This window comes from Apium graveolens, chromosome 2, assembly GCF_009905375.1.
Source record: "Apium graveolens cultivar Ventura chromosome 2, ASM990537v1, whole genome shotgun sequence".
In the NCBI taxonomy this organism is placed as follows: domain Eukaryota; kingdom Viridiplantae; phylum Streptophyta; class Magnoliopsida; order Apiales; family Apiaceae; genus Apium; species Apium graveolens.
The window spans coordinates 239,029,904-239,047,693 of NC_133648.1; the positions used below are offsets into that span (position 1 = coordinate 239,029,904).

General features: G+C 35.0%; 1 non-coding gene across 1 annotated transcript; it reads right to left on the bottom strand.

The window, feature by feature from the left end:
• Positions 1–16,014: 16,014 nt before the first annotated feature.
• LOC141709894 (small nucleolar RNA R71) lies at positions 16,015–16,121 on the bottom strand. The gene has a single exon (XR_012570448.1). It is a non-coding gene; the product is annotated as a small nucleolar RNA R71 (small nucleolar RNA).
• Positions 16,122–17,790: the final 1,669 nt, after the last annotated feature.

The window sequence follows — 17,790 nt, forward strand, 5'->3', positions numbered from 1 at the left end:
AATATTTAGAACAAAAAATTCACTGATTTACTAATTCAAAATCACAATTTTATACAGTGACAATCACTAATATACACAATTAAAATCGCCGGAAAAAAAGAGTGGCGGAGAAGGTATTTTAAAAAGAAATCGCCGGAAAAAAAGGTAGGAATGGGGTGTTTAGTTGGATGGATTTGATCAGGAATAAAGGTGGGCAGGGAGAACACGTGGAACCTCAGGGAAATGGTGGGGGTAGTGGACAATGGGTGGTGTAAAATAATAGTAAAAAGTATGACTCATGAATCGTTTTTAGTTTTTATTTTAAGAGTGGTTTCTATTTAATCATTTGCCTATATAATATATATATATATATATATATATATATATATATATATATATATATATACAGGTCCAATCAGGAGCCAACGCGGGTTGGGGAGGAATGACAGCCAACCCACCGCAATGAAACACTGCGGGGTACGCATTGTTACAAAGCGGACCCGGACTTCCGCAATGATTCATTGCGGCAGGTGGCCATGGACAGGAAATATTGCGGCATTCGCAATGTTTCATTATGACAGTTTTTAATACCCGAACTGCCCCTCTCTTTAACTTCAAATGCTCCTTTAGCTTTAAATGTCACTCTTCTTTATAATTAAATATAACTTAATATTATAAATACCTAATATTAATATTTCACTTATATATTGCAAGTATAAAAATAATATTAGTATTAATATTCAACAGTAATTATTTTTTTAAAATATTATCAATTTTAATAATAAAATTTATCAATTTTATTTTTTCAGTAATTTTTCTTTAAATTATCATATGAGTATTTTAGTTTTAATTATATAATTATCATTTTTAAAAATAAAATTTTAATTATTAATTTTATAATTTTTTGTGAATTCAAACTAATTTTTTGTGCAAATATTAAATTAATATCAATTTATGTGCCAATACTAATAAGAATTGACCGGTCAAAAGTTAGGAAGTTTGACCGACACACCGCAATGAAACATTGGGTAGTTAAGAAGTTTGACCGACCCACCGCATTGTTTCATTGCGGCAGGTGTTCTTGCCGCAATGCTTCATCGCGGCAATTTTTTCAACAGTCCTGCCTTACCTTTAGCAATATTTTTTTCTGTGCCCAAATTTAATTTTTTGATTTTTAAAATTCAGATTTTCACCTATAAATAGCTCTTGTAATCTCATTTTTTTCCAACATTCTCTTCTCTATTTTCATTCTACATTTTCTCTTCATAATTCTCCTCTCTATTTTCCGAAAAATGGTTTTCTACTATGATTTGGACAATAACAAGGTAATTATCGATGATGTGACTTACGACGGGCCCGAAGGAGAAGAAGACATGGCAATAGCTCTCCGCCGTATTCAAATGGCGCTTGAGCGCAAGAAAAAAAAGGAAAATGAGGCGAAAGCGAAGGCGGAAAAGTTGAAGAAAAAGAAAGACGACGATAAGGGTGATAAAGGCGGTTATTCCAACACCGTTAAAGCTTGATCATTCTCGTCGGAATAAAATATTTAAGTTATTATGTATTTTGTTTAAAAAAATATTTGAATGTACTCCATTTATATTTGAATGAAATAAATTGTTTAATGTTTTATTTTTCTTGTACTTGTCCAATTTATTTTATCAATTTTAAATTTTAATGAACAAATATAATGCTAAAATTTGAAAATGTGAAAAACTAAAAAAATGAAATTTTATCGAATTTTCGTTACCTATAAAAAAATAATTATATACTTTTTAACTCCGTTATTATCGGAAATAAATTAATTCATTAAAATATGATTTTTTGTTATTTAAGAAATTAAATCACTGCTTCATAATTTTAATATTATTTATATATTTTAAGAGCGGTGTCTTTAATATGTATTATTATCATAATTTTTTGATATGATTAGAATCATTGTATTTTAACATCCGTACAGTTGGATCGTCAAAATTTGTATTTTATAACTTACATGTCAAGAAATATCATATGACTCAATTATTTTGCCAAATATTCACAAGATTATGTAAAATTACTCTTGTGAACATTTAAATTTTGAAATTAAAATTTCACATATTAAATAAAATATAAAAAGTCTTGAAACTATTTTTAATTATTGTTTTGGATAAATTTTCTAATTTTAAAGAAAAATAACAAATACACTTTCCATTATTAATAACAAATACGTTTTCCATGATTAGAATAATCATATTTTAATATCCGTCTAATTGAATATTTGAAATTAATATTTTATAACTTATATGTCAAGAAAAATATCATCTCACACAACTATTGTGCCAAATATTTACAAAACTATGTAAAATAGTTGCATATTATAATTAAGTTACTCTTATAAACATTTATATTTTGAAATTAAAATTTAACATATTAAATGAAATATAATAAGTCTAGAAACTATTTTTTAATATTTTTTTTGATTAATTTTCTAATTTTAAAGAAAATAACAAAAATAAACAACCCAACCGCAATGATACATTGCGGGTGGAAGTATCAACCGCAATGTTATAACAAATACGCTTTCCATGATTATAATAATCATATTTTAACATCCGTATAATTGGATATTTAAAATTAATATTTTATAACTTATATGTCAAGAAATATCATCAGACACAACTATTGTGCCAAATATTTACAAAACTATGTAAAATAGTTGCATATTATTATTAAGTTACTCTTATAAATATTTATATTTTGAAATTAAAATTTAACATATTAAATGAAATATAATAAGTCTAGAAACTATTTTTTAATATTTTTTTTATTAATTTTCTAATTTTAAAGAAAATAACAAAAATAAACAACCCAACCGCAATGATTCATTGCGGGTGTGTGTTGTACAGTTTTAAAAAAACTGTAAATACTTACAGTTGTTGGTTTGTGGTCGTGTACAGTGCCGCAATGAAACATTGCGGCTTCCGCAATGAAACATTGTGGCCATGCATTAAATGCACACACCTACCTTAATTTGTCTGTACCATTGATCTTATACTGTTTTTTTTACTGCTGCTTAACATTCTGCTCAAATTTATTCTTCTGAAAATCAAGGTTAGTATTCAAAATTCATGGCTTCTTATTTATTTGATTATTCAAGTTCATCTAGTGATCATAACGATTTTAATTATGTTACCCCCCCACAAAAAAAAGGGTTTATCGTAAAATCTTTAATGATGATGAAGTAATAGATGTTGATAGTATTGAAGATAAAGTTAATGATCCGGGGAAGGGAAAAACGCATAGTGATGATGATGTTGGTTTCGGTTGGAAGAATCACGATGTTCACGGTGATTCCGGTGATAGTAATGATTCTTTTAATTGGAAATGATGATGATAAAATTAATGATGAAAATTTTATTGGAAATATGAATGATGTAGTTCCTTGTGTTGGTATGATATTTGATTCGTTGGATGAAGCGGAAAGTTTTTATCGAGGTTATGGTCGAAGTATAGGGTTTGAGATAATTATTAGAAGTAGTCATAGGCATTCAAGAAATGGCGGTATATCGTCACGTTTGTATATATGTCGAAAGGGTGGAAGATTGGGCCCAAAACCCTTGGAAGTTGAAGATAGGGTTAAAGGGAAACGACCTCGAGATGTCATTCCTCGAACTTGTTGTCGTGCTCGTATGTGTGTTACTCACAAAGTAAGCTCAAACAAATGAAAAGTAACCAAGGTTAATCTAGAGCACAATCATGCTATGGTTACATCGGATAAGGTAAAATTCATGCAAAGATCACGCAATATAGATCCGTTTACCTGATCTTTGATTGAGTTATTCAACAAATCGGGTATCGAGACCCCGAAAGTGATGAATTTACTTAGTGAGACGTGTGGTGGTATTGAAAAAATTGGTTTTTCCGCTCAAGACGTACGAAATGTAATACGTGATATTTGAAGACGGGTTTTTGATTCCGATGATGCGGAGTGTGGATTGGTTTTGTTACGAGACTTGCAAAAATAAAGTGATGGAAATTTTTTCTACCGAGTGGATGTGGATGAGGAGAATCGGGTTAGGGGTTTGGTTTGGGTTGATCCTCGTTCACTTAACGCGTACAAGAATTTTGGAGATGTGGTGACTTTCGACTCGACATATCGGACTAATAGGTATGGCATGCCTTTTATTCCAATTACGGGAGTGAATCACCACTACCAAAATATTTTGTAAGGGACGAGAAAGAGACTTCTTATAGATGGGGGAAACAGAGTTTTGCATGATTTTGTAGATTGGTCACTGCACTTGCAAATGATTTATTTTTTATATAATACTTTTTCTGTTTTACAGAAAACTTTCTGCCCAACTTTGAAAAAAAAACTTCAAAAATAACTTTTTTTCAATTTTTTTTTTTGAAGTCACTTCTTTTTTTGGGATTATTAATAATGCCAACAAGTACTAACATTAACAACATTGAAAATATGTAATTAAAATTCATTAATATTTTAAAGTACATATTCCAATAATGCTAAACAAAAACAAACCGAATTAATGATAGTTTTTATTACATATTTTCTAGATTTGGACAGTTTTTTTGAAAAAAATTGGGCATTACCTCTTTATTTTTTAGTTAAACTTAACCTGTAAAATAAAAAAATCGGCATGACCTATTTATTTTTAAGCCAACCAAAAACATGTAAAATTTCAAACCAAACTAAACTAAACTTAAAAATGAATGGCCTTGACATGCAAACTAAAAACAAACCAAACCAAACTAAACTTAAAAATAAATGGCCTTGACATGCCAACTAAAACCAAAACCAAACTAAAATAAATACATCTAACCAACCAAAATAAATACAACAAATCTGAATAAAATACAACCGACTAAAATATGTACAACTAACTAAAGTAACTACAAGTCACTAATCAAATAACAAACTAGTGTCTTGCCTCTCTTTGTAGAATGCCCCACTCAGAAATGTGTCTAGCAACCTCTTTTGATAACTCGTGCGCCATCCGATAGTGAAAAGTCTATACATCAACTTTAGCGTTCCACACAGCTGATGGCAAAGAGATCCCATTGAGCATAGCATCCATGTACTTGGAGACATATACACCACAATCAATGCCACCATCTTGCTTTGGTCGAGCATCAAGACCATGAACCCCCATATATTTCAATGGAAAGCGAGATGGATGCAAATAATTGAGCATATACAGGATCAACTTTTCCTGCAAAATTTTACACATATTTAGATAAAAATAACAGAAAATGAACCTAACAAGTCATTATTTCATTATTAATCTATTTAAAACTAGTGGTAGGGAATTAAAGAATGATATTTCACGGGAAATGAACCTAACAAGTCATTATTTCATTATTAATCTATTTAAAACTAGTGGTAGGGAATTAAAGAATGATATTTCACGGGAAATGAACCTAACAAGTCATTATTTCATTATTAATCTATTTAAAACTAGTGGTAGGGAATTAAAGAATGATATTTCACGGGAAATGAACCTAACAAGTCATTATTTCATTTTTAATCTATTTCAAACTAGTGGTAGGGAATTAAAGAATGATATAGTTACCATAATATAATACTGGAAGGGGTGAGCGATGTTCCCTGGTGTGTCTTTGTCGTCCCTAATAGGATCAATGTTTAGCACTCTCATTTTGTTGAGATTAACAACAAACAAGAACCAATGAGAGTTATCACACGTGGGGAAAAATGCAAAGTCACAAAACTGAAGAGGCAAGCTACCCCCCTTGTCAGCATAATCTCTAAAGAACTTCTCCATTGACTTCTTGGCATCACCTTTTAGGGTACTCGGAGAAGGCTACAATTACAAGTCAAAAAATAGGTTAACATTTATACAACAGAATTGATATATGTTTATAGAAAAGCAGGTAGGAGCATTGGTATTTGTTTATAGAGTACCTTCAAGTTAGGACAATGCTCAAGTGCCATCGCCATGAAAAAGCTAGGAGCAATGAAATACCGCCTGGGCTTAAAACTTTCAGTTCTGGGAATTTTTTCCCATTTTTCCCAGAATTTATCCTCTCTAAGTCTCAAAAGCTCACCATAGGCATTGAGAACATCATCCTCCACCCAATACTCTGGTCGCAAAATTTTTACTTGGCTATGTGTAAGAGGATAAGTAACGCCCCGCTCACTGTGATCACGCCAAATGTAATCAACCTCTAAACTCCAGAAATGCCGATACAACCACCTCACTTTCCGATTTTTCAGTGGCCTTGTCATATCACCACGCCGCTCAGGACCACCTCGTTTCGCCGCATCCTATGCCAAATCTTCAACTGAGTCCATCTACAAAATAAACAAAAATATAATTAGCACATTTGGAACTAGTTAATCTAATGCCATTTACTTTAAAAAAGAGTTAAGAGTTATTACATCAAACATGTCCCATAGCTCACTAGGAACAGATGACTCGCCCATGCCCAAATTTACAAATGGAGTGACAAGGGAGGAAGAGGTCTCTAAAGATTCTGGAGTAATAGGCATCTGCAATTAAATAATAAATTAAGTACATATTTAACACTTAGTTTAATCCATTTATAACTAGTTGTAGGGAATTATATGATAATTACGGGAAATGAACCTAAATAAGTCATTATTTTCATTATTAGTCCATTTTAAAACTAGTTGTATGAAATTGATGATATTTCACGGGAAATTAACCTAAAAATGTCATTATATTCACTTTTAATCCCCTTTATAACTAGTTATAGGGAATTAATCCATTTTAATCCCATTTAGTTGACATAGTAGGGAACAAATAATACCTTTAGTGGAATAGGTTGAAATCTCATAGATCTGTGGAACGGTATTGGAGTAGTATAATCAACCTGCAATTGGAAGCCGATACATAAACATATTCAACACACGAAGTTAAAATATTTTAGGTGCATAGAATGACAATATTTGTTAAATATTTGTATCTGAGGGGGAATGGATACAGCTGTGGGAGCAGGGGTGGCGGGAACATTAGCAGGAGACTGAACCTCAACCTGTAATTAGAAGCCGATACATAAACATATTCAACACACGAAGCTAAAAATGTGTAGGTGCATAGAATGACAATATTTGTTAAATATTTGTACCCGAGGGGGAATGGATACAGGTGTCGGAGCAGTGGTGGCTGGAACATCAGCAGGAGACTGAACCTCAACCTGCAATTAGAAGCCGATACATAAACATATTCAACACATGAAGCTAAAAATATGTAAGTGCATAGGAGGACAATATTTATCAAAGATTTGTACCTGAGAGGCAATGGATACAGGTGTAGGAGCAGTGGCAGGTAGAACATCACCAGTAGACTGAACCTCAACCTGAAATTACAAGCCAATACATAAACATTATTCAACACAGGAAGCTGTAAATGTGTAAGTGCACATGAGGACAATATTTATAAAATATTTGTACTTGAGGGGCAATAGATACATTTGTAGGAGCATGGGTGGCTGGAACATCACCAGTAGACCGAACCTCCTGCAATTACAGCCGACACAGACATATTAATTGAAGTTCTACGATGCATGAAATGAAAGCTTTTGTTAGAAATTTATACCTCACGTGGACGTTTAGGGGGGACAAGTATTGCGGTATCCTCCTCAGGACCACCAGTCTCATCCTGCCATTAATGTAAATTAAAGACACACAGGTCATATACATATTCAATAGACGAAATTTAAAAGATCACAAGTTCGTGAATGATAGTTATTAGTACCTCACGAGGACGCTTCTGACAGATAGGGGGCGCTGTCTGTTGCGAGGTACTAGGAGCTGTAGCATGAATGTCTACCTCACGTGCATCTCCAACAGGAGGCTGACGCTCAACAGGAGGTTGTTGAATATCTTTCGGTCTGATGAAAGCGAGCCTACTGTATCCAAGACCCTTCCACTCAGTCATTACCCGATCATAATGTGCGAGAAAATCGGGAATGACATCATAGAAATAGCTAGGAGGGCCGCGCATGTGGATCATGTATGTCATCTTCATAGCACTCTCTAACTACAAATAAATAAACAAGTAAAAACTGTAGATAAGTCCTTATTTTCATTTTTAATCCATTTACAAGTAGTTATAGTGAATTAATTATAACCCACGGGAAATTAACCTAAATAAGTCCTTATTTTCATTTTTAATCCATTTACAAGTAGTTATAGGGAATTAATGATAATTCACGGGAAATTAACCTAAATAAGTTCTTATCTTCATTTTTAATCCATTTACAAGTAGCTATAGGGAATTAATGATAATTCACGGTAAATTAACCTAAATAAGTCCTTATTTTCATTTTTAATCCATTTACAAGTAGTTCTAGGGAATTAATGATAATTCACGGGAAATTAACCTAAATAAGTCCTTATTTTCATTTTTAATCCATTTTACAAGTAGTTATAGGGAATTAATGATAATTCAAGGGAAATTAACCTAAGTAAGTCCTTATTTTCATTTATAATTTACAAGTAGTTATAGGGAATTAATGATAATTCACGGGAAATTAACCTAAATAAGTTCTTATTTTCAATTTTAATCCATTTTACAAGTAGTTATAAGGAATTAATGATAATTCACGGGAAATTAACCTAAATAAGTCCTTATTTTCATTTTTAATCCATTTTACAAGTAGTTATAGGGAATTAATGATAATTCACGGGAAATTAACCTAAATAAGCCCTTATTTTTATTTTAAATCCATTTACATGTAGTTACAGGGAAATAATGATAATTTACGGGAAATTAACCTAAATAAGTCCTTATTTTCATTTTTAATCCATTTTACAAGTAGTTATATGGAATTAATGATAATTCACGGGAAATTAACCTAAATAAGTCCTTATTTTCATTTTTAATCCATTTACAAGTAGTTATAGGGAAATAATGATAATTTACGGGAAATTAACCTAAATAAGTCTTTATTTTCATTTTTAATCCATTTTACAAGTAGTAATAGGGAATTAATGATAATTCACGGGAAATTAACCCAAATAAGTCCTTATTTTCATTTTTAATCCATTTTACAAGTAGTTATAGGGAATTAATGATAATTCACGGGAAATTAACCTAAATAAGTCCTTATTTTCATTTTTAATCCATTTTACAAGTAGTTATAGGGAATTAATGATATTTTACGGGAAATTAACCTAAATAAGTCCTTATTTTCATTTTAATCCATTTACAAGTAGTTATAGGGAATTAATGATAATTCAAGGGAAATTAACCTAATTAAGTCCTTATTTTCATTTTTAATTTACAAGTAGTTATAGGGAATGAATGATAATTCACGGGAAATTAACCTAAATAAGTTCTTATTTTCAATTTTAATCCATTTTACAAGTAGTTATAAGGAATTAATGATAATTCAGGGGAAATTAACCTAAATAAGTCCTTATTTTCATTTTTAATCCATTTTACAAGTAGTTATAGGGAATTAATGATAATTCATGGGAAATTAACCTAAATAAGTCCTTATTTTCATTTTTAATCCATTTACAAGTAGTTATAGGGAATTAATGATAATTCACGGGAAATTAACCTAAATAAGTCCTTATTTTCATTTTTAATCCATTTTACATGTAGTTATAGGGAATTAATGATAATTCACGGGAAATTAACCTAAATAAGTCCTTATTTTCATTTTAAATCCATTTACAAGTAGTTATAGGGAAATAATGATAATTTACGGGAAATTAACCTAAATAAGTCCTTATTTTCATTTTTAATCCATTTTACAAGTAGTTATAGGGAATTAATGATAATTCACGGGAAATTAACCTAAATAAGTCCTTATTTTCATTTTTAATCCATTTTACAAGTAGTTATAGGGAATTAATGATAATTCACGGGAAATTAACCTAAATAAGTCCTTATTTTCATTTTTAATCCATTTTACAAGTATGTTATTCCCAGTGGACTAACAATGAGATTTACAGAAGGGGGGTTGAATATAAATCTCAAAACTTTTTCAAGTTTTGAGCAGTTTCTAAGACTAAGTGTTTTGATAAACAAATGTGGGTGAATCGCTTTAAACTAATACAGACAGATATATATTCAAGCACAAATGTAAAGAACACAAAGAACTTAATATGTTGTTCCACCAGAGATGTGTTATTTCAGAAAATCTGTGAATCAAAGAATTGATCACAGCTGCGTCCTAGTACAAACTATATGATTTTCTCTCTGGATTTTTCTAAACTGCTCTGGAAAATTCACTCTCTAATTACTAGCTGCTACTTGGTTTATATAACACCAAGTTTACAAGTGAAGACAAAACTGTAGAATACAATAAAAAGATTCTTCACATGTTTCTTCTTCATTTCTCTATCCAATGCAATTTAGGTTTAGCTGTGAATCTTTGAATACTTCCTTGTTTGCACCAGAATGGAAATGCTGCTTTTTCTCGATTCCTCCTAGAGGCTGCCACATTCCAGTTTGTCTCTGTCAACCCATGTGCCTCTGTCAACTTATGAATTGTCACTATCAACTGCTATTGAACTTAGCATCCGTTGAAGCTTTTATCCGTTGATGGCTTTATCCGTTGAAGCATTAGCAGTTGAAGCTTTATCCGTTGATGCACTCATCCGTTGATAGATGTTATCCGTTGAAGCTTTAGAGACATCCGTTGAAGCTTTGTTTCTCATCCGTTGAAGGCCTTTAATATCAGTTGATACTACTTCACTTATACAAAATTACAAGGCATGAAACATTTACAGTTAGCCCTCCTATTTGCATATCCACTAGTAGTCAACATGACTTATAATTTCCCACAACATCTAAGAATTACAACTTGAATACAGAGAATGAAATGTGCTACAATACTAAACTTATTTCTAAGTAAAGCTACTCCTTCAACAGATAGCCAGAATGGTCTTATCCGTTAAGGCTACAAACACCAGATTTCTACTTAAGTGTTTTGTTGAACTTATCATCAAACTAATGCACATATTCCTAACAATCTCCCCTATTTATGTTACTAGAACTGTAGCCATAAATTTGGGTTTAACTTGATGATAACAAAACACTTAATAAACATATGAACTGAAATAAAGTAGAAATTCAAAAGTGCTGCAAAAGTGTATATACTGAGATAGAATTGAAGAATTACATTGTTTCCAAGGGTGCTCCTTTAACCTGAGCAGATTAATTCCTTTTCCTTTGATCCCTTGTTTTCTTCCCTACCCTCCTGTCATTCTCCTCTATTTAGAGTTGTAGTTGTCTGTAGAATTCAGCTTCATCTTCTTCATTGTTGTCCAACTTAGATTGCATATCCTTGAGAGTTTCATTACTGGAAATCTTGAGCTGATCTTCAAGTCTGAAAAATCTTCTGACTCTTTTATTGTCTCTGAACTCTATCAACCAATGAGGTGATTTATGAACTGTAACTCCATGCTCTGGGATGAGTAATGTTCTAGGCAAGGCATTGGACTCCCACCAAGTTTTCCTTATGCTGGCAATCTTGTTGAGAATCTCAGTTTTGGCAGTTCTGGTAAAGCCAGAATCCCTTCTGATAGCTGAGTAGACTCTAATCAAGGTAGAATAGCCTTCATCCAGAATTCTGTAAAGAGGCCAAGTCCTTTCCCCACTTCCTTTATATTTGAACACTAGTCTTTCTGGAAGCTGTCTGTAGGCATCTATTCCCCTTACTTCCTCCAACTCATCCAGATAGAGTTCAATGTCTGTAAATTCCTTTATGTCACAAATGTGAACATAATCATCCTTTGAGGCTTGTGGCTTAGGCTTGAGTTTCTGAGTGAATTTGATTGAGGTTAGGGGAGGTGTTGATTTGATTTTTCTTTTCTGTTTCTTTGATGGTGGAGAAGTGGTTAAGAAGGTGGGCAATTTGATGGTGTCCCAATCAATTGGTTCCTCCTTAGGAGTGATTGTTTCACCATGGATGTTTATGAAGGGGTCAGGCATAATGGGTTCAGGAATAGAAGGTAGTGGTTTGGATTTTGATTGGGTTTCTTCAGTTTCATCTACAATCTTCCTTTTTACATTGACCTTCTTTCTGTTCCCTTTCTGCCATTCCTTTCTTTCCTCACTTCTTTCTTCCATATCATTACTGAACATGTCCCCCATACCTACATCTTCACCCTTGTCTTCAATTTCTTTCTTTTCTCCAGCTTGACTTGACTTTAGCTGTTTTTCAAGCTTTGTTTGTGCTCTTTTGTCAGCCTTTAGCTTTTTAACTTCTTCCTTCAACCTTCTGGTTTCTTCCCTCCTGGTCTTGGCTATTGAGAATTTGGGATGTCCTTATATCACACAGATACTCTTTCCCTCTCTGAAGATAATAGCTATGTTCATTCTTTCAACCACATCCTTGGTCTCCTTGTGCTTTATGATATTACCACCAAACACCTTGTCTTCATCAGGCTTTGGAAGAGGAAAATCCACTCCTTTCAACTGAGCAAGGCTTAGAGGGTTCTTTGTAGAGTCCTTGTTGGATCTGATGTTGGGCTTGAGAACCATAGGTTTCAGATTCTTTGAAGAAGTCTCTCCACCCTTATTCCTCCTTACTGGCTTGAGCTCCATAATGATTGGCTCCACCTTTGTGCTATGCTTCACAGATTGTGATTTTGAGGTTGTAGAGCCAAACACTTGTTGCATCCGTTCATCAATTCTCCTCCTTTGCTCTTTGACTTTCATCTCAGCTGTTGCTATCTGGATTAGATCAATTCCATCAAGCTTTCCTTTGATTTGAGGTGTTGGAGAAGTGGTGATGGCAGGAACTAGCACTTTAGATATTTGAACTTTTGTTTATGGCTCTCCTTCCCCTTCCCTTTTATTCTCCCCCTTTTTGTTATCATCAAGGATAGGGGTCAAGCCTTGTGCTTTTGCCAGCTGCAATAGTAGACTTGTCTGAGATTGTTGATTTTGAAGAATGGTGACCACAGAGTTTTCAATGACTTGAACTCTGTCTTCCAACTTGGTCAGCCTCTTGTTAGCATCAGATTCTCTCCTCAGTCTCAGCAACAAATCTTGCATTGTACCATAAGGCATGACTGAATCCAACTTCTCAGAATTATAGGATTTCAAGTCAGCAATATCCTTTTTGAGTTCATCCACACTCAAATTATGTCTGATGTGCTGCAACTGCAGGAGATGTAGAGAGTCTAGATGAGCTTGAAGAATAGCCTTGGTACCAGCATCTGAAGTTTCCAGAAGGGACTTTTGAATAGCCATGACCTACTTGACCAAAGCTACACCAAACTGTCCTGGTCTAGATTTCTTTGTCCATGCTCATTCATGTAAATTTGGAACAGAACTTGGGCATTCATCTCCCCCTAAGTTCATGCTTCCATCCAAAAAAACAGAGTCATCATCATGAGAATTTACTTCAAATTCTTCAGATGGCTCACCAGCTTGAGAAGGCATCCCATTAACAGCAGTTTTATCTCTTTGAAGAGATTCTGAAGGGTGCACTATGTTCAAAGTCTGCTCTGCCTCCACATTGCCCTGAGCAGCCAACAGTTGATAGGCTGAAACATGATGAGTAAAAGTGTCAGCATCCAAGGAAATTTTATCAATTACAGCTTTGTAATGTTGCTGAAATTGTCTTCCCTTTTCAGCATCATCCACAATCATTGACTCACTAGCAATGGCTGGATCCACCCTTATAGCTTCTGTACCTACTTTTCTCTCATTTTCTCTATATTCTTGCATCAGGGGCTCCCCCTGGCTCACACACACCCTCACACCCTCACCCCCACCTACTAAGGTGGCACTCATCTCACTCACTTTTGCCATGCTCGAAGAAATAGCATGCATATTTTGACTCTCAACCTCTCCTTTTGCCTAGGAGCAACCCAGCCTCTCACTCAAATTATCACTCCCTTCCCTCAATCCTAGAAGTGATTGTACAGTAACCATGTCTTCTACACTTGGAATTGATTCAGATATATATGTAGAGACTATTGATAAGTGGCATTTTATACCACTTAGAACGTCTTAAAATAGCTTAAATTGGTGCCTTGAAATCAAGTATTTTGTGTATTTGATGCGTTTTTCTAGTGTTTATGCATTTCAGGGTATTAGTTGCATTTCGGAGGAGTAATCATCAAGAATAAGCCTTGGCATGTGTTCATCATTGCGAGAGGAAAGAAAGGGGCAGATTACGGCGAAGAAACGGAGCAAACTCAGGAAAAATCCAGTAGGGTCCTGAGCGCCCGCTCAGCTATGCTGAGCGGCCGCGCAGAAAGCTGAGCGCCCGCTCAGCTATGCTGAGCGGCCGCGCAGGGTCGGGAAATTAAATAATTATTTTAAGACTTCTACTTCTGTTTGGCTTCCAACTTCTATGTAATCTGAGTTTTATGGGACTATTATATAAGTAGATTTGGAGACGTTTTCACGAGAGAGGATCGTGGTATTAAGTAAGGAGCGAAGGAGATAAGGAAGAAGACCGTTTTAGCACACAGCAACGAAGAGGAAGCATACTTTCTTGTGATTCTTATTTCGTTGTAACGTTGGATGCTAGTTTTCTTACTTTGAACTTAATTACTCTTGTGACGTACTCCGATTTAATATAATTAGTTTAGTTATTATTTTCTTGTGTTTGTTTATCATGATTTCATATGAACCCATGATGACGATAAGTGCTATTATGGGCTAATCGTGATCATGGGGTCGTAACGGATTTACTATGGAATTCTTTAGTTAATTGTTTAATACTTTAGTGTGTGATGATTGTATGATATCTAGTATTGGTTGTGCGTAATCGTCTTATGTGTGTCGTGAACATATAAGATAGGGTGTTAATCTCTTGTGAAGTGATGGTGGATCTTGAGATTTAGAACTTGCCATGCTAGCATAGGTTCATGTATGATGTGCATGATTAGTGGGTAACTCTAACAGTTTTATTCGCCCTGTGTATTTAAAAGGAATAACTTGTGCTTAAATCGTTATGTTGTCAATTTCTGTAGACATATAGGAACTCAACATAATTGATGACTATTCAACTTCTATCTTAATTGTGGATGCTTGGTAGAATGGTATTAGTACAATGAAAGTTGGCTTTTATCAGTTTCGTGTTATTCGATTAATATCATCACTGTCACATGCTAAAGGTAATAACAATAACTATTGAAGGAAGTAGTAATGAAGTTGTGATCTCATGAGTGTTTTAATATTGATAATTCGAAGTGTTAATTAAGTGATTAATTAAGTAATTAATTGTAGTTAATATTTAGTCAACAATTCTAAGTGTTAGTGTCTTAACATTGAGAAGTAATCATACGTTGGTGCGTGAGTTTAATTAAATAATAATTAGTCTGAGTCTCTGTGGGAACGAACTAGAAAGTATTCTATATTACTTGTGAACGCGTATACTTGCGTGAATATTAGCGTGTGTTTTCGCCCTAACAAGTTTTTGGCGCCGCTGCCGGGGACTCGGCGTATTTGTTTAGTTTATGTACTTACCATCATTGGTCGTTAGGACTCAGTGATTAGGACGTATTTGTTACTTATTGTTTCTGGTTGTGTTTCAGGTACTTACGCGAGCGTTTATGCAAATTCGTTCTCGTACTCGCAAGAGGACTTTAGATACAGCTGAGGAGACAGACGAAGTTCTTGATATTCCGGAGAAGATAGATTTTGAAGATTTGGATTCGGGAACTGAGCAGAAAGAACCAGTAAACATGGGTGATCGTATTGTCCAGGCTGATCCAGCTCTTATGGACTTTTCTCGGCCTAAAATTGATGACATTCAGTCAAGCATTCTTCATCCGGCTATTCAAGCTAACACCTTTGAAATCAAGCCAGGCACTATTCAGATGGTGCAAAATTCTGTTTCTTTTGGAGGAGCGCAACCGAAGACCCCAACATGCACATAAGGAATTTTGTCGAGATCTGCAGCACTTTCAAGTATAATGGAGTGACTGATGAGGTTATCAAGCTGAGGCTTTTCCCATTCTCACTGAGGGACAAAGTTAAGGACTGGTTACATTCTGAACCAGCCGGGTCCATCACTACTTGGCAAGATATTGCGCAAAAGTTTCTGGTGAAGTTTTATCCGATGGCAAAGACTGCTGCTATGAGGAGTGCTCTTACTCAGTTTGCGCAGCAACCTACAGAATCTATGTGCGAAGCTTGGGAACATTACAAGGAAATGTTGAGAAAGTGTCCACATCATGGTATGCCCGATTGGATGGTGATCACTAGTTTCTATAATGGTTTGGGGGCCCAATCTCGGCCCATGCTCGATGCAGCAGCTGGAGGCGCCTTATGGGCCAAAAGCTATACTGGGGCTTATAATCTTATCGAGACTATGGCTGCAAATGAGCATCAAAACCCAACTCAGAGGATGATGCCTGGGAAGGTAGCAGGTATTCTGGAAGTCGATGCAGCCACCGCTATTGCAGCACAGCTCCAAGCGCTGTCGATGAAGGTTGATTCTCTAACTACATATGGAGTTAATCAATTAGCTATGGTTTGTGAGCTTTGTGCAGGTTCTCATGCTACGGATCAGTGTTCTCTTGTCAACGAATCTGTTCAGTATGTGAATAATTACCAGCGACAACAGCAGCCTGTGCCAGCTACTTATCATCCTAACAACAGAAATCATCCAAATTTCAGCTGGGGCAATAATCAGAATGCTATTCAGCCACCATATCAGCAAGGTGTGAGTAAACAGTTTAATCCACCTCGATTCCAGCAACCACAACAGTATGCTCAAAGGCAATCATACCCTCAACAGGGAAGTGCAGCTGCACCTACTAGTGCTGATTTTGATGAACTTAAGCTGTTATGTAAGAGTCAGGCGGTTGCTATCAAGACCTTGGAAAATCAAATCGGTCAAATAGCCAATGCAGTGCTAAATCGTCAACCTGACACACTCCCCAGTGACACGGAAGTACCAGGCAGAAAGGAAGCTAAAGAGCAAGTCAAGGCTATTACCTTAAGGTCTGGGAAAGTTATTGATGCTGAAACGGCAAAAGAAGGAGAAGCTGAAATTAGGGATGAAGAAGCTAAGCAAAAGGAAAAAGCGGCGGAACCAAGGAAGACTACCGTTGAACACACTCTGCCTGAGGGTAATACAGGGGAGAAACAGCTTTATCCTCCACCACCTTTTCCTAAGAGATTGCAGCAACAAAAGCTGGATAGACAGTTCGGTAAGTTTCTGGAGGTGTTCAAGAAACTTCACATCAATATACCTTTCGCTGAGGCTCTGGAGCAAATGCCTAGTTATGTGAAGTTTATGAAGAGTATTCTTTCAAGGAAGGTGAAACTGGATGACCTTGAGACCGTTGCTCTCACGGAAGAATGCAGCGCTGTTTTGTAGCAAAAGTTACCTCTGAAGCTTAAAGATCCAGGTAGCTTCACCATTCCTTGCACCATTGGAAAGTTGACTTTTGACAAGTGCCTTTGTGATTTGGGAGCAAGCATCAATCTGATGCCGTTGTCGATCTTTAAAAAGTTAGATTTTCCTGATCCAAAACCCACATACATGTCTCTACAATTGGCTGATCGTTCTATTACTTACCCAAGGGGCATAGTGGAGGATGTGCTAGTCAAGGTGGATAAGCTCTTCTTTCCTGCAGATTTTGTGATTCTGGATTTTGAGGAAGATAAGAAGATTCCCATAATCTTGGGAAGACCTTTCTTGGCTACTGGTCGTACCTTGATAGATGTGCAGAAAGGTGAACTTACTATGCGGGTACAAGATCAGGATGTGACCTTCAACGTGTTCAAGGCCATGAAATTCCCTACAGAAGATGAGGAGTGCTTAAAAGTGGATGGGATTGATTTTGCGGTTACTTCAGAACTCAATCGCATGCTAATGTCTGATGTATTGGAAAAGGCCTTA